At 47.8% G+C, this 27766-nt stretch overlaps 3 non-coding genes across 3 annotated transcripts; all 3 read right to left on the reverse strand.

The window, feature by feature from the left end:
• Positions 1 to 15643: 15643 nt before the first annotated feature.
• On the reverse strand, positions 15644 to 15716 carry TRNAH-GUG (transfer RNA histidin (anticodon GUG)). The gene has a single exon. It is a non-coding gene; the product is annotated as a tRNA-His (tRNA).
• A 6562-nt stretch (positions 15717 to 22278) lies between these two features.
• TRNAH-GUG (transfer RNA histidin (anticodon GUG)) lies at positions 22279 to 22351 on the reverse strand. Its single transcript has one exon. It is a non-coding gene; the product is annotated as a tRNA-His (tRNA).
• A 4635-nt stretch (positions 22352 to 26986) lies between these two features.
• Positions 26987 to 27059, reverse strand: TRNAH-GUG (transfer RNA histidin (anticodon GUG)). Its single transcript has one exon. It is a non-coding gene; the product is annotated as a tRNA-His (tRNA).
• Positions 27060 to 27766: the final 707 nt, after the last annotated feature.

Raw genomic sequence — 27766 nt, forward strand, 5'->3', positions numbered from 1 at the left:
GAACCACCAATCTATTGGTTAAAAGCCGAACGTGCTAACCATTGCGCCACGGAAGCCCAAAAATTAAATGGTCGTCAGGTATTGTGGAAAAACTTTGGCTTTCTACGTTACATTTGAGATCACACAACACCGCTCCCGGACGGGCTCGAACCACCAACCTATTGGTTAACAGCCGAACGCGCTAATCATTGCGCCACGGAAGCCCAAAAGTTTAGTGCTCGTCAGGTATTGTGTAAAAAACTTGACTTTTTACGTCACATCTGAGACCTCACAACACCGCTCCCGGATGGGCTCGAACCACCAACCTATTGGTTAACAGCCGAACGCGCTAACCATTGCGCCAAGGAAGCCCAAAATTTAAATGCTCGTCAGGTATTGTGTAAAAACCTTGACTTTTTACGTCACATCTGAGACCTCACAACACCGCTCCCGGATGGGCTCGAACCACCAACCTATTGCTTAACAGCCGAACGCGCTAACCATTGCGCCACGGAAGCCCAAAACCTAAATGCTCGTCAGGTATTGTGCAAAAAACTTGACTTTTTACGTCACATCTGAGACCTCACAACACCGCTCCCGGATGGGGTCGAACCACCAACCTATTGGTTAACAGCCGAACGCGCTAACCATTGCGCCAAGGAAGCCCAAAATTTAAATGCTCGTCAGGTATTGTGTAAAAACCTTGACTTTTTACGTCACATCTGAGACCTCACAACACCGCTCCCGGATGGGCTCGAACCACCAACCTATTGCTTAACAGCCGAACGCGCTAACCATTGCGCCACGGAAGCCCAAAACCTAAATGCTCGTCAGGTATTGTGCAAAAAACTTGACTTCTTACGTCACATCTGAGACCTCACAACACCGCTCCCGGATGGGCTCGAACCACCAACCTATTGGTTAACAGCCGAACGCGCTAACCATTGCGCCACGGAAGCCCAAAAGTTAAGTGCTCGTCAGGTATTGTGTAAAAACCTTGACTTTTTACGTCACATCTGAGACCTCACAACACCGCTCCCGGATGGGCTCGAACCACCAACCTATTGGTTAACAGCCGAACGCGCTAACCATTGAGCCACGGAAGCTCAGAAATTTAATGGTTGTCAGGTGTTGTGGAAAAACTTTGGCTTTCTACGTTACATTTGAGACCCCACAACACCTCTCCCGGGTGGGCTCGAACCACCAACCTTTCGATTAACAGCTGAACGCGCTAACCATTGCGCCACGGAATCCCAAAAATTAAATGCTCGTCAGGTATTGTGTAAAAACCTTGACTTTTTACGTCACATCTGAGACCTCACAACACCGCTCCCGGATGGGCTCGAACCACCAACCTATTGGTTAACAGCCGAACGCGCTAACCATTGCGCCACGGAAGCCCAAAAGTTAAATGCTCGTCAGGTATTATGTAAAAACCTTGACTTTTTACGTCACATCTGAGACCTCACAACACCGCTCCCGGATGGGGTCGAACCACCAACCTATTGGTTAACAGCCGAACGCGCTAACCATTGAGCCACGGAAGCTCAGAAATTAAATGGTTGTCAGGTATTGTGGAAAACCTTGACTTTTTACGTCACATCTTTTTACGTCACATCTGAGACCTCACAACACCGCTCCCGGATGGGCTCGAACCACCAATCTATTGGTTAAAAGCCGAACGTGCTAACCATTGCGCCACGGAAGCCCAAAAATTAAATGGTCGTCAGGTATTGTGGAAAAACTTTGGCTTTCTACGTTACATTTGAGATCACACAACACCGCTCCCGGACGGGCTCGAACCACCAACCTATTGGTTAACAGCCGAACGCGCTAACCATTGCGCCACGGAAGCCCAAAAGTTTAGTGCTCGTCAGGTATTGTGTAAAAAACTTGACTTTTTACGTCACATCTGAGACCTCACAACACCGCTCCCGGATGGGCTCGAACCACCAACCTATTGGTTAACAGCCGAACGCGCTAACCATTGCGCCAAGGAAGCCCAAAATTTAAATGCTCGTCAGGTATTGTGTAAAAACCTTGACTTTTTACGTCACATCTGAGACCTCACAACACCGCTCCCGGATGGGCTCGAACCACCAACCTATTGCTTAACAGCCGAACGCGCTAACCATTGCGCCACGGAAGCCCAAAACCTAAATGCTCGTCAGGTATTGTGCAAAAAACTTGACTTTTTACGTCACATCTGAGACCTCACAACACCGCTCCCGGATGGGGTCGAACCACCAACCTATTGGTTAACAGCCGAACGCGCTAACCATTGCGCCAAGGAAGCCCAAAATTTAAATGCTCGTCAGGTATTGTGTAAAAACCTTGACTTTTTACGTCACATCTGAGACCTCACAACACCGCTCCCGGATGGGCTCGAACCACCAACCTATTGCTTAACAGCCGAACGCGCTAACCATTGCGCCACGGAAGCCCAAAACCTAAATGCTCGTCAGGTATTGTGCAAAAAACTTGACTTTTTACGTCACATCTGAGACCTCACAACACCGCTCCCGGATGGGGTCGAACCACCAACCTATTGGTTAACAGCCGAACGCGCTAACCATTGCGCCACGGAAGCCCAAAAATTAAATACTCGTCAGGTATTGTGTAAAAACCTTGACTTCTTACGTCACATCTGAGACCTCACAACACCGCTCCCGGATGGGCTCGAACCACCAACCTATTGGTTAACAGCCGAACGCGCTAACCATTGCGCCACGGAAGCCCAAAAGTTAAGTGCTCGTCAGGTATTGTGTAAAAACCTTGACTTTTTACGTCACATCTGAGACCTCACAACACCGCTCCCGGATGGGCTCGAACCACCAACCTATTGGTTAACAGCCGAACGCGCTAACCATTGAGCCACGGAAGCTCAGAAATTTAATGGTTGTCAGGTGTTGTGGAAAAACTTTGGCTTTCTACGTTACATTTGAGACCCCACAACACCTCTCCCGGGTGGGCTCGAACCACCAACCTTTCGATTAACAGCTGAACGCGCTAACCATTGCGCCACGGAATCCCAAAAATTAAATGCTCGTCAGGTATTGTGTAAAAACCTTGACTTTTTACGTCACATCTGAGACCTCACAACACCGCTCCCGGATGGGCTCGAACCACCAACCTATTGGTTAACAGCCGAACGCGCTAACCATTGCGCCACGGAAGCCCAAAAGTTAAATGCTCGTTAGGTATTGTGTAAAAACCTTGACTTTTTACGTCACATCTGAGACCTCACAACACCGCTCCCGGATGGGCTCGAACCACCAACCTATTGGTTAACAGCCGAACGCGCTAACCATTGCGCCACGGAAGCCCAAAAGTTAAATGCTCGTCAGGTATTATGTAAAAACCTTGACTTTTTACGTCACATCTGAGACCTCACAACACCGCTCCCGGATGGGGTCGAACCACCAACCTATTGGTTAACAGCCGAACGCGCTAACCATTGCGCCACGGAAGCCCAAAAGTTAAATACTCGTCAGGTATTGTGTAAAAACCTTGACTTCTTACGTCACATCTGAGACCTCACAACACCGCTCCCGGATGGGCTCGAACCACCAACCTATTGGTTAACAGCCGAACGCGCTAACCATTGCGCCACGGAAGCCCAAAAGTTAAGTGCTCGTCAGGTATTGTGTAAAAACCTTGACTTTTTACGTCACATCTGAGACCTCACAACACCGCTCCCGGATGGGCTCGAACCACCAACCTATTGGTTAACAGCCGAACGCGCTAACCATTGAGCCACGGAAGCTCAGAAATTTAATGGTTGTCAGGTGTTGTGGAAAAACTTTGGCTTTCTACGTTACATTTGAGACCCCACAACACCTCTCCCGGGTGGGCTCGAACCACCAACCTTTCGATTAACAGCTGAACGCGCTAACCATTGCGCCACGGAATCCCAAAAATTAAATGCTCGTCAGGTATTGTGTAAAAACCTTGACTTTTTACGTCACATCTGAGACCTCACAACACCGCTCCCGGATGGGCTCGAACCACCAACCTATTGGTTAACAGCCGAACGCGCTAACCATTGCGCCACGGAAGCCCAAAAGTTAAATGCTCGTTAGGTATTGTGTAAAAACCTTGACTTTTTACGTCACATCTGAGACCTCACAACACCGCTCCCGGATGGGCTCGAACCACCAACCTATTGGTTAACAGCCGAACGCGCTAACCATTGCGCCACGGAAGCCCAAAAGTTAAATGCTCGTCAGGTATTATGTAAAAACCTTGACTTTTTACGTCACATCTGAGACCTCACAACACCGCTCCCGGATGGGGTCGAACCACCAACCTATTGGTTAACAGCCGAACGCGCTAACCATTGAGCCACGGAAGCTCAGAAATTAAATGGTTGTCAGGTATTGTGGAAAACCTTGACTTTTTACGTCACATCTGAGACCTCACAACACCGCTCCCGGATGGGCTCGAACCACCAACCTATTGGTTAACAGCCGAACGCGCTAACCATTGCGCCAAGGAAGCCCAAAATTTAAATGCTCGTCAGGTATTGTGTAAAAACCTTGACTTTTTACGTCACATCTGAGACCTCACAACACCGCTCCCGGATGGGCTCGAACCACCAACCTATTGCTTAACAGCCGAACGCGCTAACCATTGCGCCACGGAAGCCCAAAACCTAAATGCTCGTCAGGTATTGTGCAAAAAACTTGACTTTTTACGTCACGTCTGAGACCTCACAACACCGCTCCCGGATGGGGTCGAACCACCAACCTATTGGTTAACAGCCGAACGCGCTAACCATTGCGCCAAGGAAGCCCAAAATTTAAATGCTCGTCAGGTATTGTGTAAAAACCTTGACTTTTTACGTCACATCTGAGACCTCACAACACCGCTCCCGGATGGGCTCGAACCACCAACCTATTGCTTAACAGCCGAACGCGCTAACCATTGCGCCACGGAAGCCCAAAACCTAAATGCTCGTCAGGTATTGTGCAAAAAACTTGACTTTTTACGTCACATCTGAGACCTCACAACACCGCTCCCGGATGGGGTCGAACCACCAACCTATTGGTTAACAGCCGAACGCGCTAACCATTGCGCCACGGAAGCCCAAAAGTTAAATACTCGTCAGGTATTGTGTAAAAACCTTGACTTCTTACGTCACATCTGAGACCTCACAACACCGCTCCCGGATGGGCTCGAACCACCAACCTATTGGTTAACAGCCGAACGCGCTAACCATTGCGCCACGGAAGCCCAAAAGTTAAGTGCTCGTCAGGTATTGTGTAAAAACCTTGACTTTTTACGTCACATCTGAGACCTCACAACACCGCTCCCGGATGGGGTCGAACCACCAACCTATTGGTTAACAGCCGAACGCGCTAACCATTGCGCCATGGAAGCCCAAAACCTAAATGCTCGTCAGGTATTGTGCAAAAAACTTGACTTTTTACGTCACATCTGAGACCTCACAACACCGCTCCCGGATGGGGTCGAACCACCAACCTATTGGTTAACAGCCGAACGCGCTAACCATTGCGCCAAGGAAGCCCAAAATTTAAATGCTCGTCAGGTATTGTGTAAAAACCTTGACTTTTTACGTCACATCTGAGACCTCACAACACCGCTCCCGGATGGGCTCGAACCACCAACCTATTGCTTAACAGCCGAACGCGCTAACCATTGCGCCACGGAAGCCCAAAACCTAAATGCTCGTCAGGTATTGTGCAAAAAACTTGACTTTTTACGTCACATCTGAGACCTCACAACACCGCTCCCGGATGGGGTCGAACCACCAACCTATTGGTTAACAGCCGAACGCGCTAACCATTGCGCCACGGAAGCCCAAAAGTTAAATACTCGTCAGGTATTGTGTAAAAACCTTGACTTCTTACGTCACATCTGAGACCTCACAACACCGCTCCCGGATGGGCTCGAACCACCAACCTATTGGTTAACAGCCGAACGCGCTAACCATTGCGCCACGGAAGCCCAAAAGTTAAGTGCTCGTCAGGTATTGTGTAAAAACCTTGACTTTTTACGTCACATTTGAGACCTCACAACACCGCTCCCGGATGGGCTCGAACCACCAACCTATTTGTTAACAGCCGAACGCGCTAACCATTGAGCCACGGAAGCTCAGAAATTTAATGGTTGTCAGGTGTTGTGGAAAAACTTTGGCTTTCTACGTTACATTTGAGACCACACAACACCTCTCCCGGGTGGGCTCGAACCACCAACCTTTCGATTAACAGCTGAACGCGCTAACCATTGCGCCACGGAATCCCAAAAATTAAATGCTCGTCAGGTATTGTGTAAAAACCTTGACTTTTTACGTCACATCTGAGACCTCACAACACCGCTCCCGGATGGGCCCGAACCACCAACCTATTGGTTAACAGCCGAACGCGCTAACCATTGCGCCACGGAAGCCCAAAAGTTAAATGCTCGTTAGGTATTGTGTAAAAACCTTGACTTTTTACGTCACATCTGAGACCTCACAACACCGCTCCCGGATGGGCTCGAACCACCAACCTATTGGTTACAGCCGAACGCGCTAACCATTGCGCCACGGAAGCCCAAAAGTTAAATGCTCGTCAGGTATTATGTAAAAACCTTGACTTTTTACGTCACATCTGAGACCTCACAACACCGCTCCCGGATGGGGTCGAACCACCAACCTATTGGTTAACAGCCGAACGCGCTAACCATTGAGCCACGGAAGCTCAGAAATTAAATGGTTGTCAGGTATTGTGGAAAACCTTGACTTTTTACGTCACATCTGAGACCTCACAACACCGCTCCCGGATGGGCTCGAACCACCAACCTATTGGTTAACAGCCGAACGCGCTAACCGTTGCGCCAAGGAAGCCCAAAATTTAAATGCTCGTCAGGTATTGTGTAAAAACCTTGACTTTTTACGTCACATCTGAGACCTCACAACACCGCTCCCGGATGGGCTCGAACCACCAACCTATTGCTTAACAGCCGAACGCGCTAACCATTGCGCCACGTAAGCCCAAAACCTAAATGCTCGTCAGGTATTGTGCAAAAAACTTGACTTTTTACGTCACATCTGAGACCTCACAACACCGCTCCCGGATGGGCTCGAACCACCAACCTATTGGTTAACAGCCGAACGCGCTAACCATTGCGCCAAGGAAGCCCAAAATTTAAATGCTCGTCAGGTATTGTGTAAAAACCTTGACTTTTTACGTCACATCTGAGACCTCACAACACCGCTCCCGGATGGGCTCGAACCACCAACCTATTGCTTAACAGCCGAACGCGCTAACCATTGCGCCACGTAAGCCCAAAACCTAAATGCTCGTCAGGTATTGTGCAAAAACCTTGACTTTTTACGTCACATCTGAGACCTCACAACACCGCTCCCGGATGGGCTCGAACCACCAACCTATTGCTTAACAGCCGAACGCGCTAACCATTGCGCCACGGAAGCCCAAAACCTAAATGCTCGTCAGGTATTGTGCAAAAAACTTGACTTTTTACGTCACATCTGAGACCTCACAACACCGCTCCCGGATGGGGTCGAACCACCAACCTATTGGTTAACAGCCGAACGCGCTAACCATTGCGCCACGGAAGCCCAAAACTTAAATACTCGTCAGGTATTGTGTAAAAACCTTGACTTCTTACGTCACATCTGAGACCTCACAACACCGCTCCCGGATGGGCTCGAACCACCAACCTATTGGTTAACAGCCGAACGCGCTAACCATTGAGCCACGGAAGCTCAGAAATTTAATGGTTGTCAGGTGTTGTGGAAAAACTTTGGCTTTCTACGTTACATTTGAGACCCCACAACACCTCTCCCGGGTGGGCTCGAACCACCAACCTTTCGATTAACAGCTGAACGCGCTAACCATTGCGCCACGGAATCCCAAAAATTAAATGCTCGTCAGGTATTGTGTAAAAACCTTGACTTTTTACGTCACATCTGAGACCTCACAACACCGCTCCCGGATGGGCTCGAACCACCAACCTATTGGTTAACAGCCGAACGCGCTAACCATTGCGCCACGGAAGCCCAAAAGTTAAATGCTCGTTAGGTATTGTGTAAAAACCTTGACTTTTTACGTCACATCTGAGACCTCACAACACCGCTCCCGGATGGGCTCGAACCACCAACCTATTGGTTAACAGCCGAACGCGCTAACCATTGCGCCACGGAAGCCCAAAAGTTAAATGCTCGTCAGGTATTATGTAAAAACCTTGACTTTTTACGTCACATCTGAGACCTCACAACACCGCTCCCGGATGGGGTCGAACCACCAACCTATTGGTTAACAGCCGAACGCGCTAACCATTGAGCCACGGAAGCTCAGAAATTAAATGGTTGTCAGGTATTGTGGAAAACCTTGACTTTTTACGTCACATCTGAGACCTCACAACACCGCTCCCGGATGGGCTCGAACCACCAACCTATTGGTTAACAGCCGAACGCACTAACCATTGCGCCACGGAAGCCCAAAACCTAAATGCTCGTCAGGTATTGTGCAAAAAACTTGACTTTTTACGTCACATCTGAGACCTCACAACACCGCTCCCGGATGGGGTCGAACCACCAACCTATTGGTTAACAGCCGAACGCGCTAACCATTGCGCCAAGGAAGCCCAAAATTTAAATGCTCGTCAGGTATTGTGTAAAAACCTTGACTTTTTACGTCACATCTGAGACCTCACAACACCGCTCCCGGATGGGCTCGAACCACCAACCTATTGCTTAACAGCCGAACGCGCTAACCATTGCGCCACGGAAGCCCAAAACCTAAATGCTCGTCAGGTATTGTGCAAAAAACTTGACTTTTTACGTCACATCTGAGACCTCACAACACCGCTCCCGGATGGGGTCGAACCACCAACCTATTGGTTAACAGCCGAACGCGCTAACCATTGCGCCACGGAAGCCCAAAACTTAAATACTCGTCAGGTATTGTGTAAAAACCTTGACTTCTTACGTCACATCTGAGACCTCACAACACCGCTCCCGGATGGGCTCGAACCACCAACCTATTGGTTAACAGCCGAACGCGCTAACCATTGCGCCACGGAAGCCCAAAAGTTAAGTGCTCGTCTGGGATTGTGTAAAAACCTTGACTTTTTACGTCACATCTGAGACCTCACAACACCGCTCCCGGATGGGCTCGAACCACCAACCTATTGGTTAACAGCCGAACGCGCTAACCATTGAGCCACGGAAGCTCAGAAATTTAATGGTTGTCAGGTGTTGTGGAAAAACTTTGGCTTTCTACGTTACATTTGAGACCCCACAACACCTCTCCCGGGTGGGCTCGAACCACCAACCTATTGGTTAACAGCCGAACGCGCTAACCATTGAGCCACGGAAGCTCAGAAATTAAATGGTTGTCAGGTATTGTGGAAAACCTTGACTTTTTACGTCACATCTGAGACCTCACAACACCGCTCCCGGATGGGCTCGAACCACCAATCTATTGGTTAAAAGCCGAACGTGCTAACCATTGCGCCACGGAAGCCCAAAAATTAAATGGTCGTCAGGTATTGTGGAAAAACTTTGGCTTTCTACGTTACATTTGAGATCACACAACACCGCTCACGGATGGGCTCGAACCACCAACCTATTGGTTAACAGCCGAACGCGCTAACCATTGATTCACGGAAGCTCAGAAATTAAATGGTTGTCAGGTATTGTGGAAAACCTTTGGCTTTGTACGTTACATTTGAGACCCCACAACACCTTTCCCGGATGGGCTCGAACCACCAACCTATTGCTTAACAGCCGAACGCGCTAACCATTGCGCCACGGAAGCCCAAAACCTAAATGCTCGTCAGGTATTGTGCAAAAAACTTGACTTTTTACGTCACATCTGGGACCTCACAACACCGCTCCCGGATGGGCTCGAACCACCAACCTATTGGTTAACAGCCGAACGCGCTAACCATTGCGCCACGGAAGCCCAAAAGTTTTAACTCGTCAGGTATTGTGTAAAAACCTTGACTTCTTACGTCACATCTGAGACCTCACAACACCGCTCCCGGATGGGCTCGAACCACCAACCTATTGGTTAACATCCGAACGCGCTAACCATTGAGCCACGGAAGCTCAGAAATTAAATGGTTGTCAGGTGTTGTGGAAAAACTTTGGCTTTCTACGTTACATTTGAGACCCCACAACACCTCTCCCGGATGGGCTCGAACCACCAACCTTTCGATTAACAGCTGAACGCGCTAACCATTGCGCCACGGAATCCCAAAAATTAAATGCTCGTCAGGTATTGTGTAAAAACCTTGACTTCTTACGTCACATCTGAGACCTCACAACACCGCTCCCGGATGGGCTCGAACCACCAACCTATTGGTTAACAGCCGAACGCGCTAACCATTGCGCCACGGAAGCCCAAAAGTTAAGTGCTCGTCTGGGATTGTGTAAAAACCTTGACTTTTTACGTCACATCTGAGACCTCACAACACCGCTCCCGGATGGGCTCGAACCACCAACCTATTGGTTAACAGCCGAACGCGCTAACCATTGAGCCACGGAAGCTCAGAAATTTAATGGTTGTCAGGTGTTGTGGAAAAACTTTGGCTTTCTACGTTACATTTGAGACCCCACAACACCTCTCCCGGGTGGGCTCGAACCACCAACCTATTGGTTAACAGCCGAACGCGCTAACCATTGAGCCACGGAAGCTCAGAAATTAAATGGTTGTCAGGTATTGTGGAAAACCTTGACTTTTTACGTCACATCTGAGACCTCACAACACCGCTCCCGGATGGGCTCGAACCACCAATCTATTGGTTAAAAGCCGAACGTGCTAACCATTGCGCCACGGAAGCCCAAAAATTAAATGGTCGTCAGGTATTGTGGAAAAACTTTGGCTTTCTACGTTACATTTGAGATCACACAACACCGCTCACGGATGGGCTCGAACCACCAACCTATTGGTTAACAGCCGAACGCGCTAACCATTGATTCACGGAAGCTCAGAAATTAAATGGTTGTCAGGTATTGTGGAAAACCTTTGGCTTTGTACGTTACATTTGAGACCCCACAACACCTTTCCCGGATGGGCTCGAACCACCAACCTATTGCTTAACAGCCGAACGCGCTAACCATTGCGCCACGGAAGCCCAAAACCTAAATGCTCGTCAGGTATTGTGCAAAAAACTTGACTTTTTACGTCACATCTGGGACCTCACAACACCGCTCCCGGATGGGCTCGAACCACCAACCTATTGGTTAACAGCCGAACGCGCTAACCATTGCGCCACGGAAGCCCAAAAGTTTTAACTCGTCAGGTATTGTGTAAAAACCTTGACTTCTTACGTCACATCTGAGACCTCACAACACCGCTCCCGGATGGGCTCGAACCACCAACCTATTGGTTAACATCCGAACGCGCTAACCATTGAGCCACGGAAGCTCAGAAATTAAATGGTTGTCAGGTGTTGTGGAAAAACTTTGGCTTTCTACGTTACATTTGAGACCCCACAACACCTCTCCCGGATGGGCTCGAACCACCAACCTTTCGATTAACAGCTGAACGCGCTAACCATTGCGCCACGGAATCCCAAAAATTAAATGCTCGTCAGGTATTGTGTAAAAACCTTGACTTTTTACGTCACATCTGAGACCTAACAACACCGCTCCCGGATGGGCTCGAACCACCAACCTATTGGTTAACAGCCGAACGCGCTAACCATTGCGCCACGGAAGCCCAAAAGTTAAATACTCGTCAGGTATTGTGTAAAAACCTTGACTTCTTACGTCACATCTGAGACCTCACAACACCGCTCCCGGATGGGCTCGAACCACCAACCTATTGGTTAACAGCCGAACGTGCTAACCATTGCGCCACGGAAGCCCAAAAATTAAATGGTCGTCAGGTATTGTGGAAAAACTTTGGCTTTCTACGTTACATTTGAGATCACACAACACCGCTCCCGGGTGGGCTCGAACCACCAACCTATTGGTTAACAGCCGAACGCGCTAACCATTGCGCCAAGGAAGCCCAAAACTTAAATGCTCGTCAGGTATTGTGTAAAAACCTTGACTTTTTACGTCACATCTGAGACCTCACAACACCGCTCCCGGATGGGCTCGAACCACCAACCTATTGCTTAACAGCCGAACGCGCTAACCATTGCGCCACGGAAGCCCAAAACCTAAATGCTCGTCAGGTATTGTGCAAAAAACTTGACTTTTTTCGTCACATCTGAGACCTCACAACACCGCTCCCGGATGGGCTCGAACCACCAACCTATTGGTTAACAGCCGAACGCGCTAACCATTGCGCCACGGAAGCCCAAAAGTTAAATGCTCGTCAGGTATTGTGTAAAAACCTTGACTTTTTACGTCACATCTGAGACCTCACAACACCGCTCCCGGATGGGCTCGAACCACCAACCTATTGGTTAACAGCCGAACGCGCTAACCACTGAGCCACGGAAGCTCAGAAATTAAATGGTTGTGGAAAAACTTTGGCTTTCTACGTTACATTTGAGACCCCACAACACCTTTCCCGGGTGGGCTCGAACCACCAACCTTTCGATTAACAGCTGAACGCGCTAACCATTTTGCCACGGAATCCCAAAAATTAAATGCTCGTCAGGTATTGTGTAAAAACCTTGACTTTTTACGTCACATCTGAGACCTCACAACACCGCTCCCGGATGGGCTCGAACCACCAACCTATTGGTTAACAGCCGAACGCGCTAACCATTGCGCCACGGAAGCCCAAAAGTTAAATACTCGTCAGGTATTGTGTAAAAACCTTGACTTCTTACGTCACATCTGAGACCTCACAACACCGCTCCCGGATTGGCTCGAACCACCAACCTATTGGTTAACAGCCGAACGCGCTAACCATTGCGCCACGGAAGCACAAAAGTTAAATGCTCGTCAGGTATTGTGTAAAAACCTTGACTTTTTACGTCACATCTCGCTAACCATTGATCCACGGAAGCTCAGAAATTAAATGGTTGTCAGGTATTGTGGAAAAACTTTGGCTTTCTACGTTACATTTGAGACCCCACAACACCTTTCCCGGGTGGGCTCGAACCACCAACCTTTCGATTAACAGCTGAACGCGCTAACCATTGAGCCACGGAAGCTCAGAAATTAAATGGTTGTCAGGTGTTGTGGAAAAACTTTGGCTTTCTACGTTACATTTGAGACCCCACAACACCTCTCCCGGATGGGCTCGAACCACCAACCTTTCGATTAACAGCTGAACGCGCTAACCATTGCGCCACGGAATCCCAAAAATTAAATGCTCGTCAGGTATTGTGTAAAAACCTTGACTTTTTACGTCACATCTGAGACCTAACAACACCGCTCCCGGATGGGCTCGAACCACCAACCTATTGGTTAACAGCCGAACGCGCTAACCATTGCGCCACGGAAGCCCAAAAGTTAAATACTCGTCAGGTATTGTGTAACAACCTTGACTTCTTACGTCACATCTGAGACCTCACAACACCGCTCCCGGATGGGCTCGAACCACCAACCTATTGGTTAACAGCCGAACGTGCTAACCATTGCGCCACGGAAGCCCAAAAATTAAATGGTCGTCAGGTATTGTGGAAAAACTTTGGCTTTCTACGTTACATTTGAGATCACACAACACCGCTCCCGGGTGGGCTCGAACCACCAACCTATTGGTTAACAGCCGAACGCGCTAACCATTGCGCCAAGGAAGCCCAAAATTTAAATGCTCGTCAGGTATTGTGTAAAAACCTTGACTTTTTACGTCACATCTGAGACCTCACAACACCGCTCCCGGATGGGCTCGAACCACCAACCTATTGCTTATCAGCCGAACGCGCTAACCATTGCGCCACGGAAGCCCAAAACCTAAATGCTCGTAAGGTATTGTGCAAAAAACTTGACTTTTTACGTCACATCTGAGACCTCACAACACCGCTCCCGGATGGGCTCGAACCACCAACCTATTGGTTAACAGCCGAACGCGCTAACCATTGCGCCACGGAAGCCCAAAAGTTAAATACTCGTCAGGTATTGTGTAAAAACCTTGACTTCTTACGTCACATCTGAGACCTCACAACACCGCTCCCGGATGGGCTCGAACCACCAACCTATTGGTTAACAGCCGAACGCGCTAACCATTGCGCCACGGAAGCCCAAAAGTTAAATGCTCGTCAGGTATTGTGTAAAAACCTTGACTTTTTACGTCACATCTGAGACCTCACAACACCGCTCCCGGATGGGCTCGAACCACCAACCTATTGGTTAACAGCCGAACGCGCTAACCATTGAGCCACGGAAGCTCAGAAATTAAATGGTTGTCAGGTGTTGTGGAAAATTTTTGGCTTTCTACGTTACATTTGAGACCCCACAACACCTTTCCCGGGTGGGCTCGAACCACCAACCTTTCGATTAACAGCTGAACGCGCTAACCATTTTGCCACGGAATCCCAAAAATTAAATGCTCGTCAGGTATTGTGTAAAAACCTTGACTTTTACGTCACATCTGAGACCTCACAACACCGCTCCCGGATGGGCTCGAACCACCAACCTATTGGTTAACAGCCGAACGCGCTAACCATTGCGCCACGGAAGCCCAAAAGTTAAATACTCGTCAGGTATTGTGTAAAAACCTTGACTTCTTACGTCACATCTGAGACCTCACAACACCGCTCCCGGATGGGCTCGAACCACCAACCTATTGGTTAACAGCCGAACGCGCTAACCATTGCGCCACGGAAGCACAAAAGTTAAATGCTCGTCAGGTATTGTGTAAAAACCTTGACTTTTTACGTCACATCTGAGACCTCACAACACCGCTCCCGGATGGGCTCGAACCACCAACCTATTGGTTAACAGCCGAACGCGCTAACCATTGCGCCACGGAAGCCCAAAAGTTAAATGCTCGTTAGGTATTGTGTAAAAACCTTGACTTTTTACGTCACATCTGAGACCTCACAACACCGCTCCCGGATGGGCTCGAACCACCAACCTATTAGTTAACAGCCGAACGCGCTAACCATTGCGCCACGGAAGCCCAAAAGTTAAATGCTCGTCAGGTATTATGTAAAAACCTTGACTTTTTACGTCACATCTGAGACCTCACAACACCGCTCCCGGATGGGGTCGAACCACCAACCTATTGGTTAACAGCCGAACGCGCTAACTATTGCGCCACGGAAGCCCAAAAATTAAATGGTCGTCAGGTATTGTGGAAAAACTTTGGCTTTCTACGTTACATTTGAGATCACACAACACCGCTCCCGGATGGGCTCGAACCACCAACCTATTGGTTAACAGCCGAACGCGCTAACCATTGATCCACGGAAGCTCAGAAATTAAATGGTTGTCAGGTATTGTGGAAAAACTTTGGCTTTCTACGTTACATTTGAGACCCCACAACACCTTTCCCGGGTGGGCTCGAACCACCAACCTTTCGATTAACAGCTGAACGCGCTAACCATTGCGCCACGGAAGCCCAAAAATTAAATGCTCGTCAGGTATTGTGTAAAAACCTTGACTTTTTACGTCACATCTGAGACCTCACAACACCGCTCCCGGATGGGCTCGAACCACCAACCTATTGGTTAACAGCCGAACGCGCTAACCATTGCGCCACGGAAGCCCAAAAGTTAAATGCTCGTCAGGTATTGTGTAAAAACCTTGACTTTTTACGTCAAATCTGAGACCTCACAACACCGCTCCCGGATGGGGTCGAACCACCAACCTATTGGTTCACAGCCGAACGCGCTAACCATTGCGCCACGGAAGCACAAAAGTTAAATGCTCGTCAGGTATTATGTAAAAACCTTGACCTTTTACGTCACATCTGAGACCTCACAACACCGCTCCCGGATGGGCTCGAACCACCAACCTATTGGTTAACAGCCGAACGCGCTAACCATTGCGCCACGGAAGCACAAAAGTTAAATGCTCGTCAGGTATTATGTAAAAACCTTGACTTTTTACGTCACATCTGAGACCTCACAACACCGCTCCCGGATGGGGTCGAACCACCAACCTATTGGTTAACAGCCGAACGCGCTAACTATTGCGCCACGGAAGCCCAAAAATTAAATGGTCGTCAGGTATTGTGGAAAAACTTTGGCTTTTTACGTTACATTTGAGATCACACAACACCGCTCCCGGATGGGCTCGAACCACCAACCTATTGGTTAACAGCCGAACGCGCTAACCATTGATCCACGGAAGCTCAGAAATTAAATGGTTGTCAGGTATTGTGGAAAAACTTTGGCTTTCTACGTTACATTTGAGACCCCACAACACCTTTCCCGGGTGGGCTCGAACCACCAACCTTTCGATTAACAGCTGAACGCGCTAACCATTGCGCCACGGAAGCCCAAAAATTAAATGCTCGTCAGGTATTGTGTAAAAACCTTGACTTTTTACGTCACATCTGAGACCTCACAACACCGCTCCCGGATGGGCTCGAACCACCAACCTATTGGTTAACAGCCGAACGCGCTAACCATTGCGCCACGGAAGCCCAAAAGTTAAATGCTCGTCAGGTATTGTGTAAAAACCTTGACTTTTTACGTCACATCTGAGACCTCACAACACCGCTCCCGGATTGGCTCGAACCACCAACCTATTGGTTAACAGCCGAACGCGCTAACCATTGCGCCACGGAAGCCCAAAAGTTAAATGCTCGTTAGGTATTGTGTAAAAACCTTGACTTTTTACGTCACATCTGAGACCTCACAACACCGCTCCCGGATGGGCTCGAACCACCAACCTATTGGTTAACAGCCGAACGCGCTAACCATTGCGCCACGGAAGCCCAAAAGTTAAATGCTCGTCAGGTATTATGTAAAAACCTTGACCTTTTACGTCACATCTGAGACCTCACAACACCGCTCCCGGATGGGCTCGAACCACCAACCTATTGGTTAACAGCCGAACGCGCTAACCATTGCGCCACGGAAGCACAAAAGTTAAATGCTCGTCAGGTATTGTGTAAAAACCTTGACTTTTTACGTCACATCTGAGACCTCACAACACCGCTCCCGGATGGGCTCGAACCAGCAACCTATTGGTAAACAGCCGAACGCGCTAACCATTGCGCCACGGAAGCCCAAAAGTTAAATGCTCGTTAGGTATTGTGTAAAAACCTTGACTTTTTACGTCACATCTGAGACCTCACAACACCGCTCCCGGATGGGCTCGAACCACCAACCTATTGGTTAACAGCCGAACGCGCTAACCATTGCGCCACGGAAGCCCAAAAGTTAAATGCTCGTCAGGTATTGTGTAAAAACTGTTGAAATAATCTATTCTAGTGGCGTTGTTAATGAATGAGTTTTATTTAATTCAAGTTAAATTATAATAAAGTATAACATTAGTAGAAATAAATAACAAATTAACTAAGCCTAACCATAGCCTAACCGGCAAACACCAGAACTCGGAAGCAACTACCTTACACCCCAAAATGGGAAACATCAAGTAAACAAAGGGGGCGTGGCCAACCGGGGTCAAGGGTCTAATTTCGTAGCTTATCTCTAGTCTACAAAAAACATTATGTCTAATACTCCCCTTTGACTAAGATAATCTTACGAAACGGTATCATAATTAAGCTAACATAGATTCATTAATACACAAAATTCTAGAAATTTTCTTTTCGGTAACAACTTTGTGAAAATATCTGCAATATTATCATTTGTACGTACAAAAACTAGGTTAAACAACTTATTATTTAAACAATCACGAACAAAATGAAATCTCAAATCTATGTGTTTCGAGCGGTTATTCTCAATTACATTCTTGGCAAAGTCATTTGCAGCTTGATTATCACAGTACACTCTGGTTAAGCTTAATTTCAGTTCATCGGGGCAGCATTGTTTGTGAAGTTCATTCATGATCGGAGACAACCAGGCTATTTCTTTCGCTAATTCCGCTAGTGCTATATACTCGGACTCCATTGAAGACAAGGCAACGCAGGACTGCTTGCTTGATCGCCACTGGACTGGGTTGTTTCCGATGTTGACAATGAACCCACTGGTGGATTTGCGGTCCTCTGTATCCGAAGCCCAAGAGGCATCAGAATATGCGATTAGACCTGCATCCGATGTCTTGTGATAATGCAAGGAATAATCTTGGGTGTCAATCACGTACTGGAGGACTCTTCTTAGGTATGCACTATGACGCTTCCCGGGATTCGAAGAGAATTTTGCCAGGCATGACACTACGAATGTTATGTCTGGTCTCGTTCGCTGCGACAGATAAAGGAGGGTTCCAATGATTCTCCTATATCCATCTTCTTCTCCTGGTTGGTGGTGTTCGTTTCTTGTTAAGCATGTTCCATTCGGGAGTGGGATATCCAATTTCTTGTCTGATGTTTCCATTGCAAATTGTTTCTTGATTATCTCTATGTATCGTTGTTGATGTATTTTTGCTTCGCCTGATCTGGGAAATTCAAATTCTACTCCGAGGAAATAGTGGAGCTCTCCTAAATCCGTGACCTCAAATACGGAGTTGAGTTGGCAGAGGAGCTTCTTCATCGTATCACTTGTCGTGGTAAAGAGGATGATATCATCTACGTAGACTATTAATACCGCTTGCGATCCATATCGGTATAGGCAATTACAACCTAAGACTTTCGTATATCCAAGTTTGGCCAATGTGGCATCCAATTCCCTGAACCATTGGTGGCCGCTCTGCTTTAACCCATAGAGTGCTTTATTCAGGTGCCATACGGTATCTCCTGTTTCTGTAGCATAACCCTCTGGTTCGGCAACATGGATGTCTTCTTCAAGGCTACCGTAGAGATATGCGCTCTTTATGTCTAGCTGTCTATGCTGCCATTCTAGACAAGTGACAAACAGGAACACGCATATCCTGACTAGTGTGAAATTTATGACTGGAGCATACGTCAAGTCATAGTCTTCGCCGTATCTCTGCGTGTATCCCAGCGCCACCAACCGGGCCTTGTATCTTGCAATTTCTCCCGTCGATTTTCTCTTGATGGCAAACACCCATTTGGTCCCGATAATCTTCATTTCCGGCGTTTTCTTCACGGTCTCGTATACGTTCCTCTGCCTAATAGTCTTCATTTCCATATCCATTGCTTCTTTCCACTGTTCCTTTTCGTCACTTTCTATGGCATCAGCGTAACTTCTTGGGATTTCTATGAGGTTTGCCTCTACGTTTTCTTTTGCTTTCTTCTTCGTAGTGCTGAAGTCGAATTTCGTAGCATCGAATACCTCTCCCCTTTCTTCTAAATACTCTTGAATATCTTTCAGGCATTTGTATTTTCTCGTTCCTCCCTCAGGACGATAATATACATAGGTTCTTCCTCCTGTTTTGCTTGGCTGTATTTCCCTCTTCCATATCGTGGTAGGAGTGTTATTTCCGTCCTCAAGTTCTTCCTGACTGGTTTCTGTGGACCCTATTTCCCCGCTTTCTTCTGACGAGGTGCCGTCATTTTCTTCTGATGCTGTGTCTGATGAGTCTTCCGAGCTTTCATATTCGGCTTCTACATTGTGCAATTCTGGCCAATAGTCATTGTACACCGTGACCTTGTCGTTTTTTCTTTTCGTGGGTGAGATGGCTTCAATTCCTCTCTTGCCTTCATCGAAACTGACATGTTTAGTCTCTGCGGTAAAGTCTTCCTCAGGAAACCATATGCGATACCCTTTTGTTTTGACAGCGTACCCAACGAAAACTCCCTTCCTTGATCTCCTTTCCAATTTGCTCCTCTGGGGTTTGTGCAAATGGGTGAACGCTAAGCAACCAAAGCGCTTCAAATGACTAGCCGACAACTTCCTACCAATCCATTGCTCTTCTGGAACCACTCCAATCACCTTGGAATGTGGTAAGCGATTATTGAGGTAGGTAAATGTTTGTAACGCTTCCGCCCACATATGTTGCGGTAAGCCTGAATCTTCTAGAAGTGCTCGTACGCCATCTAACGCAGTTCGGTTAAATCTCTCCGCCACGCCGTTCATCTGTGGAGTATAGGTATTGGTCCTTTCCATTTGGATGCCTGCACCGTTGCATATTTCTTCGAATTTTCCGGAACAATATTCCAACCCATTGTCTGTTCGGATTCTCTTGAGTTTATGTCCTGTTTGTCTCTCAGCCCAAGCGATGTACTCCTGGAACGTCTTGTATAGGTCTTTCTTCGATGCGAGAAGATAAACTCTTGTCTTTCTTGAGAAGTCATCTATGAAACTCACGAAGTATTTTGCTCCTCCATTTGATTTGACAGGTGCAGGTCCCCACAAGTCGCTATGTACCAGTTCTAAGGTCTTTGTCGTTACGATCTTGTCAATGAGTTTTGATGGGGCCTTCGTTGATTTTGATACTCTGCATGGAACGCATACTCCTAATTTCCTCTGAAATGTCGGCAATCCCTTCACCATATTCTTGTTACTTAGGGCGATCATTCTATCGATACTTGGATGTCCCAGTCGCCTGTGCCAGAGTTCCGTTTCTTCTGCGGTACTGGCATTACATGTTGGCGTTTTACTTTCCTTTCCTTCTACTCGGGCGTCCACCATGTAAAGATTATTCCTTCGGAGTGTAGCTGTCATGAATACCTCATTATCCTCCTTATTGAATACTTCCACTAAGCCTTGGTGAAAGGTTAATTTGTATCCCTGCTCGTCTATCTTCCTTACGGATAACAAATTCCTTTTGTAGGTTGGGACATAGTAAACATCTCGTAACGTTATGTCCTCTTCGCCGTAGTTCGTTTTTACCCTCAGAATCACGTCTCCGGTCCCCTTGGCCTGGGTTTCGTTATCGGCCGTATCCACGTTCAATTCTGTACTCTTGTAGTTAATCATCCATTCTCGTCTCTTGCAAAAATGGTGTGTAGCACCGCTATCGAGTACCCAGGTATCTTCTTCCGATTTGGAGACCATCGCAGACGCGTAAAAAGATTTTCCTTCCCTTTTGGATGATGTAACGCTCTTCTTCTTTTTCGTATCGTCATATTGATCTGGGCACTGTCTTGCAAAATGACCTTTTCTATGGCAATTGAAACATTCCACTTCCTTTTTCTTTCTTCTTGGTCGTCCACCTCCTCGCTGATTCATTTTTGATGCAAATCCGCTGTGTGTCTTTGCCTCCTCCATTTCTTCGGCTATCGCCTCTTGCTTCTGCCTTTCAAATTCTTCAATGAGGAGGGTCTTTACGTTGTCTGGAGTGAATTCTTCGTCCGTTAAGTTGCATATTCTGAATTTCACATTAGAATATTCGCTGGGAAGTAAATGAATCATCTGGTAAGCCACCTCCTTTGATGGGATAGTTCCACCAGCTTGCGCTAATTTTTCCACGACTTCTTCCATCCTTGCCAGATACCCTGCCATAGACTCTGGCGGGGTGAATCTAAGTCCTTGTAACTCCACCCTCAGGTTCAAGATGCGTGTTTTCGACTTTGGCTCATGTTGCTTTCTTAGCCTTTCCCACGCCTCCACCGCTGTCGTACATGGTGCTATGATTCTCTTATGTTGGCTATCTACTGCGAGTAAGATCTTGGATAACGCTTTCTCTTGCCGTAATCTGTATCGCTCTCTCTCGTCTGCTCTTGCCGTCTCCGCTGGAGGAGTTTCTGTGTCGGCAACGATCCCCCAAAGTCCTTGATCCAATAAGGCGCTCTTCATGTCTACCTTCCAATCCGTATAATTGTCATCTGATAATTTCATAAATTCGAAAGCAGGCATTCCTCTACCACTATCGTACCGTTCCGCCATGATTCCACGGTCTTGTTTGGGCTTGCTTGTTGAGTGCCGCTTTGGGGGGGGGGTGGCTCTTAGTTACTTCCACCGCTTGACATGAGAACTTCTTGCATGCAGCCGGGCCTTGGGTTCATTAACAACGAGGTTCCGCGCTCGAACCACGCTCTGCTACCATGTTGAAATAATCTATTCTAGTGTCGTTGTTAATGAATGAGTTTTATTTAATTCAAGTTAAATTATAATAAAGTATAACATTAGTAGAAATAAATAACAAATTAACTAAGCCTAACCATAGCCTAACCGGCAAACACCAGAACTCGGAAGCAACTACCTTACACCCCAAAATGGGAAACATCAAGTAAACAAAGGGGGCGTGGCCAACCGGGGTCAAGGGTCTAATTTCGTAGCTTATCTCTAGTCTACAAAAAAACATTATGTCTAATAAAAACCTTGACTTTTTACGTCACATCTGAGACCTCACAACACCGCTCCCGGATGGGCTCGAACCACCAACCTATTGGTTAACAGCCGAACGCGCTAACCATTGCGCCACGGAAGCCCAAAAGTTAAATGCTCGTCAGGTATTGTGTAAAAACCTTGACTTTTTACGTCAAATCTGAGACCTCACAACACCGCTCCCGGATGGGGTCGAACCACCAACCTATTGGTTCACAGCCGAACGCGCTAACCATTGCACCACGGAAGCCCAAAAATTAAATGGTCGTCATTTATTGTGCAAAAGCTTTGGCTTTCTACGTTACATTTGAGATCCCACAACACCGCTCCCGGATGGGCTCGAACCACCAACCTATTGGTTAACAGCCGAACGTGCTAACCATTGCGCCACGGAAGCCCAAAAATTAAATGGTCGTCAGGTATTGTGGAAAAACTTTGGCTTTCTACGTTACATTTGAGATCACACAACACCGCTCCCGGGTGGGCTCGAACCACCAACCTATTGGTTAACAGCCGAACGCGCTAACCATTGCGCCACGGAAGCCAAGAAATTAAAAGGTTGTCAGGTATTGTGGAAAAGTTTTGACTTTTCACGCTACGTCTGAGAACCCACAACACCTCTCTCGGGTGGGCTCGAACCACCAACCTTTTGAATAACAGCTGAGCGCGCTAACCATTGCGCCACGGAAGCCCAAAAATTAAATGTTCGTCAGGTATTGTGGAAAAACTCTGACACTTTACGTTACATCTGAGACGTCACAACACCGCTCCAGGGAGGGCTCAAACAACCAGTCTTCTGAATTGCAGCTGAACGCGCTAACCATTGCGCCACGGAAGCCCATAAATTAAATGGTTGTCAGGTATTGTGGAAAAACCTTGACTTTTTACGTTACATCTGAGACCTCACAACACCGCTCCCAGATGGGCTCGAACCACCAACCTTTCAGTCGGTTAACAGCCGAACGCGCTAACCATTGGGCCACGGAAGCCCAAATATTAAATGGTCGTCAGGTATTGTGGAAAAACCTTGACTTCTTACGTCACATCTGAGACCTCACAACACCGCTCCCGGGTGGGCTCGAACCTTCAACCTTTTGTATAACAGTTGAGCGCGCTAACCATTGCGCCACGGAAGCCCAAAAGTTAAATGCTCGTCAGGTATTATGTAAAAACCTTGACTTTTTACGTCACATCTGAGACCTCACAACACCGCTCCCGGATGGGCTCGAACCACCAACCTATTGGTTAACAGCCGAACGCGCTAACCATTGCGCCACGGAAGCCCAAAAGTTAAATGCTCGTCAGGTATTGTGTAAAAACCTTGACTTTTTACGTCACATCTGAGACCTCACAACACCGCTCCCGGATTGGCTCGAACCACCAACCTATTGGTTAACAGCCGAACGCGCTAACCATTGCGCCACGGAAGCCCAAAAGTTAAATGCTCGTTAGGTATTGTGTAAAAACCATGACTTTTTACGTCACATCTGAGACCTCACAACACCGCTCCCGGATGGGCTCGAACCACCAACCTATTGGTTAACAGCCGAACGCGCTAACCATTGCGCCACGGAAGCCCAAAAGTTAAATGCTCGTCAGGTATTATGTAAAAACCTTGACCTTTTACGTCACATCTGAGACCTCACAACACCGCTCCCGGATGGGCTCGAACCACCAACCTATTGGTTAACAGCCGAACGCGCTAACCATTGCGCCACGGAAGCACAAAAGTTAAATGCTCGTCAGGTATTGTGTAAAAACCTTGACTTTTTACGTCACATCTGAGACCTCACAACACCGCTCCCGGATGGGCTCGAACCACCAACCTATTGGTTAACAGCCGAACACGCTAACCATTGCGCCACGGAAGCCCAAAAGTTAAATGCTCGTTAGGTATTGTGTAAAAACCTTGACTTTTTACGTCACATCTGAGACCTCACAACACCGCTCCCGGATGGGCTCGAACCACCAACCTATTGGTTAACAGCCGAACGCGCTAACCATTGCGCCACGGAAGCACAAAAGTTAAATGCTCGTCAGGTATTGTGTAAAAACCTTGACTTTTTACGTCACATCTGAGACCTCACAACACCGCTCCCAGATGGGCTCGAACCACCAACCTATTGGTTAACAGCCGAACGCGCTAACCATTGCGCCACGGAAGCCCAAAAGTTAAATGCTCGTTAGGTATTGTGTAAAAACCTTGACATTTTACGTCACATCTGAGACCTCACAACACCGCTCCCGGATGGGCTCGAACCACCAACCTATTGGTTAACAGCCGAACGCGCTAACCATTGCGCCACGGAAGCCCAAAAGTTAAATGCTCGTCAGGTATTGTGTAAAAACCTTGACTTTTTACGTCACATCTGAGACCTCACAACACCGCTCCCGGATGGGCTCGAACCACCAACCTATTGGTTAACAGCCGAACGCGCTAACCATTGCGCCACGGAAGCCCAAAAGTTAAATGCTCGTCAGGTATTGTGTAAAAACCTTGACTTTTTACGTCAAATCTGAGACCTCACAACACCGCTCGCGGATGGGGTCGAACCACCAACCTATTGGTTCACAGCCGAACGCGCTAACCATTGCGCCACGGAAGCACAAAAGTTAAATGCTCGTCAGGTATTGTGTAAAAACCTTGACTTTTTACGTCACATCTGAGACCTCACAACACCGCTCCCGGATGGGCTCGAACCACCAACCTATTGGTTAACAGCCGAACGCGCTAACCATTGCGCCACGGAAGCCCAAAAGTTAAATGCTCGTTAGGTATTGTGTAAAAACCTTGACTTTTTACGTCACATCTGAGACCTCACAACACCGCTCCCGGATGGGCTCGAACCACCAACCTTTCGGTTAACAGCCGAACGCGCTAACCATTGCGCCACGGAAGCCCAAAAGTTAAATACTCGTCAGGTATTGTGTAAAAACCTTGACTTCTTACGTCACATCTGAGACCTCACAACACCGCCCCCGGATGGGCTCGAACCACCAACCTATTGGTTAACAGCCGAACGCGCTAACCATTGCGCCACGGAAGCCCAAAAGTTAAATGCTCGTCAGGTATTGTGTAAAAACCTTGACTTTTTACGTCAAATCTGAGACCTCACAACACCGCTCGCGGATGGGGTCGAACCACCAACCTATTGGTTCACAGCCGAACGCGCTAACCATTGCGCCACGGAAGCACAAAAGTTAAATGCTCGTCAGGTATTGTGTAAAAACCTTGACTTTTTACGTCACATCTGAGACCTCACAACACCGCTCCCGGATGGGCTCGAACCACCAACCTATTGGTTAACAGCCGAACGCGCTAACCATTGCGCCACGGAAGCCCAAAAGTTAAATGCTCGTTAGGTATTGTGTAAAAACCTTGACTTTTTACGTCACATCTGAGACCTCACAACACCGCTCCCGGATGGGCTCGAACCACCAACCTTTCGGTTAACAGCCGAACGCGCTAACCATTGCGCCACGGAAGCCCAAAAGTTAAATACTCGTCAGGTATTGTGTAAAAACCTTGACTTCTTACGTCACATCTGAGACCTCACAACACCGCCCCCGGATGGGCTCGAACCACCAACCTATTGGTTAACAGCCGAACGCGCTAACCATTGCGCCACGGAAGCACAAAAGTTAAATGCTCGTCAGGTATTGTGTAAAAACCTTGACTTTTTACGTCACATCTGAGACCTCACAACACCGCTCCCGGATGGGCTCGAACCACCAACCTATTGGTTAACAGCCGAACGCGCTAACCATTGCGCCACGGAAGCCCAAAAGTTGGATGCTCGTTAGGTATTGTGTAAAAACCTTGACTTTTTACGTCACATCTGAGACCTCACAACACCGCTCCCGGATGGGCTCGAACCACCAACCTATTGGTTAACAGCCGAACGCGCTAACCATTGCGCCACGGAAGCCCAAAAGTTGAATGCTCGTCAGGTATTATGTAAAAACCTTGACTTTTTACGTCACATCTGAGACCTCACAACACCGCTCCCGGATGGGGTCGAACCACCAACCTATTGGTTAACAGCCGAACGCGCTAACTATTGCGCCATGGAAGCCCAAAAATTAAATGGTCGTCAGGTATTGTGGAAAAACTTTGGCTTTCTACGTTACATTTGAGATCACACAACACCGCTCCCGGATGGGCTCGAACCACCAACCTATTGGTTAACAGCCGAACGCGCTAACCATTGATCCACGGAAGCTCAGAAATTAAATGGTTGTCAGGTATTGTGGAAAAACTTTGGCTTTCTACGTTACATTTGAGACCCCACAACACCTTTCCCGGGTGGGCTCGAACCACCAACCTTTCGATTAACAGCTGAACGCGCTAACCATTATGCCACGGAAGCCCAAAAATTAAATGCTCGTCAGGTATTGTGTAAAAACCTTGACTTTTTACGTCACATCTGAGACCTCACAACACCGCTCCCGGATGGGCTCGAACCACCAACCTATTGGTTAACAGCCGAACGCGCTAACCATTGCGCCACGGAAGCCCAAAAGTTAAATGCTCGTTAGGTATTGTGTAAAAACCTTGACTTTTTACGTCACATCTGAGACCTCACAACACCGCTCCCGGATGGGCTCGAACCACCAACCTATTGGTTAACAGCCGAACGCGCTAACCATTGCGCCACGGAAGCCCAAAAGTTGAATGCTCGTCAGGTATTATGTAAAAACCTTGACTTTTTACGTCACATCTGAGACCTCACAACACCGCTCCCGGATGGGGTCGAACCACCAACCTATTGGTTAACAGCCGAACGCGCTAACCATTGCGCCACGGAAGCCCAAAAGTTAAATGCTCGTCAGGTATTGTGTAAAAACCTTGACTTTTTACGTCAAATCTGAGACCTCACAACACCGCTCCCGGATGGGGTCGAACCACCAACCTATTGGTTCACAGCCGAACGCGCTAACCATTGCGCCACGGAAGCCCAAAAGTTGAATGCTCGTCAGGTATTATGTAAAAACCTTGACTTTTTACGTCACATCTGAGACCTCACAACACCGCTCCCGGATGGGCTCGAACCACCAACCTATTGGTTAACAGCCGAACGCGCTAACCATTGCGCCACGGAAGCCCAAAAGTTGAATGCTCGTCAGGTATTATGTAAAAACCTTGACTTTTTACGTCACATCTGAGACCTCACAACACCGCTCCCGGATGGGGTCGAACCACCAACCTATTGGTTAACAGCCGAACGCGCTAACTATTGCGCCATGGAAGCCCAAAAATTAAATGGTCGTCAGGTATTGTGGAAAAACTTTGGCTTTCTACGTTACATTTGAGATCACACAACACCGCTCCCGGATGGGCTCGAACCACCAACCTATTGGTTAACAGCCGAACGCGCTAACCATTGATCCACGGAAGCTCAGAAATTAAATGGTTGTCAGGTATTGTGGAAAAACTTTGGCTTTCTACGTTACATTTGAGACCCCACAACACCTTTCCCGGGTGGGCTCGAACCACCAACCTTTCGATTAACAGCTGAACGCGCTAACCATTATGCCACGGAAGCCCAAAAATTAAATGCTCGTCAGGTATTGTGTAAAAACCTTGACTTTTTACGTCACATCTGAGACCTCACAACACCGCTCCCGGATGGGCTCGAACCACCAACCTATTGGTTAACAGCCG

This window comes from Phalangium opilio, unplaced genomic scaffold (assembly GCF_054372755.1).
Source record: "Phalangium opilio isolate 3A_F unplaced genomic scaffold, DU_Popi_V2 ptg000101l_1, whole genome shotgun sequence".
Lineage (NCBI taxonomy): Eukaryota > Metazoa > Arthropoda > Arachnida > Opiliones > Phalangiidae > Phalangium > Phalangium opilio.